This window comes from Octopus bimaculoides, chromosome 5, assembly GCF_001194135.2.
Source record: "Octopus bimaculoides isolate UCB-OBI-ISO-001 chromosome 5, ASM119413v2, whole genome shotgun sequence".
Classification (NCBI taxonomy): domain Eukaryota; kingdom Metazoa; phylum Mollusca; class Cephalopoda; order Octopoda; family Octopodidae; genus Octopus; species Octopus bimaculoides.
Window position 1 is genome coordinate 80062143 of NC_068985.1, and position 4741 is coordinate 80066883.

A 4741-nucleotide genomic window follows, 5' to 3' on the forward strand; every position below is an offset into this window, starting at 1 on the left:
TCTATCTATCTATCTATCTATATATCTATCTATCTATCTATCTATCTATCTATCTATCTATCTATCTATCTATCTATATATCTATCTATCTATCTATCTATCTATCTATCTATCTATCTATTTATCTATCTATATATCTATCTTTGTATCCGTGTATGCGAGTATGCTTGCATGTATGTATGTACGTTGTACAAGGTTTCACTAACACATACATATGCTTAGACATACATACATACATACACATTTCTAGGCACGCACGCAGACACGAACACATCCAGATAAACATACCTATTAACATATAGCCATGTACGCGCACATATATTGACCTACACATACATAGACGCACCTCCACACACACACACACACACACACACACACACACATACAATTGCATACTCATATATGCATACACATAAATGTACATACACAAATGCTTATACATAAATGTATACACATAGATGTATACACATAAATGTATACACGTAAATGTATACACATATATATACGTTGTTATTTACATTTTTCTGAGCCAAGACAAGCAGTCGCTCATCTGTTAATTACCGTTATCCGTATTAATTTCCACAGTGACTGGGTAGCTTTTTACCTTCATAGATACACTAACTTCACTCCTACATCTCTCTTGCTCTGTCTTATGTATCTCTGTCTGTCTGTCTGTCTCTCTCTCTCTCTTTCTCTTTCACAGGACAGAGAGGAGGAAAGAGAGAGAGAGAGAAAGAAACTTCGCTACTCGCTATCACATTTCTCTTCACTAATTTTCTCTTTCTTTACCCCGCTACGAACCTATGTAATTACGTCTGCCTGTCTGTCTGTCCCTTTCTTTCTCTCTTTCTCTCTCTCTCTCTTTCTTTCTAGCATTCTTTCTTTCTTTCTTTCTCTCTCTCTCTCTCTCTCTCTCTCTCACTCATAAGTATATATCTGTCTGTCCTTCCGTCTTCGCAATCAACTTTCTCCCTTTTCTCCCTCTATGAATGTTTTTCTATGTATCACTCTCCGTCTAGCTATCTTTCTTTATATCTATCTGTTTCTCTCATCCCCCTCTCTCTCTCTTTCTCTCTTTCTCTCTCTCTCTCTCTTTCTCTTATTCACCCCCTTTTTCTCCCTTCCTCGCATTGATAATTTAATTTAACGCTCATACAGTCTACCTCATCCCGGCATTGCTTATACGTTTCTCTCTCTCTCTTTTTCTCTCTTTCTTTCTCTCTCTCTCTCTTTCTCTTTCTCCAACATATCCACACTCACGCTCACATTCGCACACGCGCGCTCGTGCGCACACAGTTTCTCTCTTTTTCTTTTACCTCTATTTCCTCTTTTTGTCTCCAACCATTAACTTTACTCGATCGCTCACTCATCCTTTGCTATTTCTCACAAACTCACTTTCTCCGCCTCCTACCCTCCCCTCTATTTGAAGTAGTTGTGTCTTTGTCTCCCACTCTAAGCACCACTGCACTCGTTCACTCCTCTCTTTCTATTCCTCCTTCCTCGTCCCCTCGCACTCTTTCTCTTTTTCTTTCTCTCTCTCACTCACACTTATTCCTATTCTTACTCTGGATCCCAGTTGGATCTTACTTGTCTTGGCGGCGGCATTTACTGGTAGCTTGGGAAATCCACAGCTACAAGTGGATTGTTTCAATGATATTATAAACGGGACGGAAAGCGATAAAAAAAGATAGGGATAATTCAACAGAATCAAAGAATATTTACGTATATATAAAAATAGATAAAAACATTTATATATAATCATCTTTGAAGTTTGTGAAAATATTAAACTAACTGAGAGTACGTAAACTGTAGTAAGATCGGGTGGCAATCCTAAAACTGCTAACAGCCGTTACGCATTCATACATATCCACTTCGACAGGTACATTGTTCAGGTATATCTATCTATCTATCTATCTATCTATCTATCTATCTATCTATCTATCTATCTATCTATGTAGCTATCTATCTATCTATCTGTGTATATACATATATTAGTGTTGATATATTAATCAATACGTTGAATTATATTATGCTGTATTTTTTTTAAAGGACTAGGGAAGACTTCCAGGGAATTTTTTACATCAGAAAAGCCTATTTCACCAGACTACAGCAGATTAAAGATAACTAATGTTATAATCGAACGAATTCACTATATACATTGAAGTGGGGGCGGATGATAGAAAAATATCAAAAGATTCAACAATAAGCGAAGACATATAAGTATATAAATATATATTTATTTACATACACGCCCTGTATATATATATTATTTAAATATAATTAATCGGGAATATACGGACTTAAACCAGACGTCGTTCCTGAAGTAGTTGGCAGCCGATACATAAAATACACGCTGCATCTATAAATATATAACTCTCTGAACAGGTATATTAATATAGATTTATTTATTGATTGGTTTAACAATATAGGCTGTATTTTATGGTGCTTGGCAGTGAAATTTCGTTTTAATTTTAACCCCAAGTATTTATATTTTGCTATAAATTTTTAATACCAGTGTAGAAAGAAAGCAGTAATGAAATAGATTATATATATGAATTTAAACTGTAAATTTTAATATTTTAATATTCTTTCAGGGTAATTATTTTTTGACAAACAGAAAGGAAATTATTTTGTTGGAAGATATCAGTTATACTGGACAAACAAGATAGATCCAGTGGCACTAGATAAGATATAGTATAAATACTATTTTGCGAGGGAGACATCAAATTGTTGAAAATTTTTCGTCATACCGGGAAGCTTTTCTGTTGTAATTGGAGATAACATTTGTCTGATAGCATCTTTTACAAGGAATTTTGGTGAGTTATTTATCAAATTTTAATTTTTCTTTAAAATCAAAAGAGATAAAAAAAAAACAGAAACAATCAAGTACAAACTAAAGAAGATATGCCTAGAAATATAATTTGCATATAATATAATAAGCTTTCTTTATTAACTAATCTGTATATTTACTTTTATTTATATTTCCCTCGAAACGGGGAAATACAAATAAAATAAAGTGTTGTAGATATCCCTTTATGGAAGGTATGAACCGTAAAAAGAGCCTTGTTTGTAAATTTAAGAAACTGTTGTGTATGAATGAGAGTATCTTCGATCATCATAACATTTTTTCTTTCCATCTGCATCTGAGTGTTGTGTGTGTGTGTTTGTTTACCTATCTATCTATCTATCTATCTATCTATCTATCTATCTATCTATCTTTCTATCTGTCTGTCTGTCTGTCCGTCTGTCTGCCTGCCTGCCTGTCTGTCTGTATGTCTAGTTAGCTAGCTATCCGTTTGCCTAATATATATATATAGACACATTCATACTTACATAAAAAATACATGTATATATAAGTGTGTGCGTGTGTGTATATGTGTACGTTCATGTGTGTATAAATGCATGTGTGTGTGTGTGTATATTTATATATTCACACATACTCAAACACACATGCTACACAAATACACACACCCTTTCTCTCTCACCCTCTCTCTCTCTCTCTCTCTCTCTCTCTCTCTCTCTCTCTCTTTCATATTTCTTTCAATATTGTATGTAAATTGTGACATGTAAAATAAAAAAAATATTGGAACAAATACTTAAAGATAAGTCCGCATAAGTCTGTCCATAAGCATAATTACAAACATACACGTATATGTATATTTGGATGCAAATATGTATACACATATGCATATACAGATATACAGCGCCTATAAAGTGGGGCGTTGAACCTCTTTGAATTTGAGAAGGGCACCTCCACCCTTGGGGCCAGAAAGCAGTGTTGTTCCATCTTGCATTATTTCTCTCGGAAGCACTATGGATTAATATACAAAATATACGCAAACATATATTTGTGAGTGAGCGAGCAAACGTAACGAAACATAAAGAATGCAAACAGACGTCAGCGAATTCATCAGCTGTTTACATTAAATATACACGTTAGATAGCCTATGGTGTCTACTTGTGATTCGCTTATATATTATATGCATTTCATACATGTAACATGCACACATGCACGCCCATACATACACATATGTATATATGCATGCATGTATGTATGCATGAATATAAATATAAACAGCTACACACACACATATATACATGCATGCGCATATGCAAACATTTATACATACATAGACACATGTATAGACACAAACACACATACATGCATACTAATACACATATGCATGTGTATATGCATACAGGCATCACGTATGCATATATGAATATAAATCTAAGTATGTATACACATACGTTTCTACATACATAGGCTCACATAAAGATACACACATGTATACATATAAACACACATACCTACACACGCATATATGCATACATACCTATATACACATGTATGCATGTGTATGTATATTCTATATATATATATATTCATATATATAAGACAAACTAAAGTGCTGTTTTATCTTTTCAATCGTTTATTTTAAATTTGGTATATAACTTTCGATGTATACATGTATGTGTATGTATATACACAGAATCATATATATACGCACATGTGTGTGCATGTATGCATACATGTGCGTGTGTGCGTGTCTATACATAAATATATATATGTTACTTTATATGTCTTTGTGTTATGTCTGAAGCGCCATGTGTGTTTGTGTGTTAGTATGTATAGGGTGTTGTATGTGCATTCGTATATAAACTTTTGTACGTGTTTTGTGTGTGTGTGTGTGTGTGTGTGTGTGTGTGTGTGTGTGTGTGTGTGTGTGTGTGTGTGTGT

General features: G+C 34.0%; 2 protein-coding genes across 6 annotated transcripts in view; one reads left to right on the forward strand and one right to left on the reverse strand.

The window, feature by feature from the left end:
* LOC106876533 (uncharacterized) overlaps positions 1-4741 on the reverse strand; it is a 152231-nt gene that overhangs the window by 110918 nt on the left and 36572 nt on the right. The window lies entirely within an intron of this gene.
* The window catches only part of LOC106876553 (major egg antigen), a 224149-nt gene that overhangs the window by 37185 nt on the left and 182223 nt on the right, over positions 1-4741 (forward strand). The window contains exons 1-2 of one of the 5 annotated variants that reach the window (XM_052967815.1): positions 1481-1892; positions 2595-2816. The gene's annotated coding sequence lies outside the window, so the exon portion shown is untranslated. Of the gene's footprint in view, positions 1-1480; positions 1893-2255; positions 2386-2594; positions 2817-4741 lie in introns of those variants that run through there. The other 4 variants (XM_014925149.2, XM_014925163.2, XM_014925157.2 and 1 more) reach the window with 4 other exon arrangements.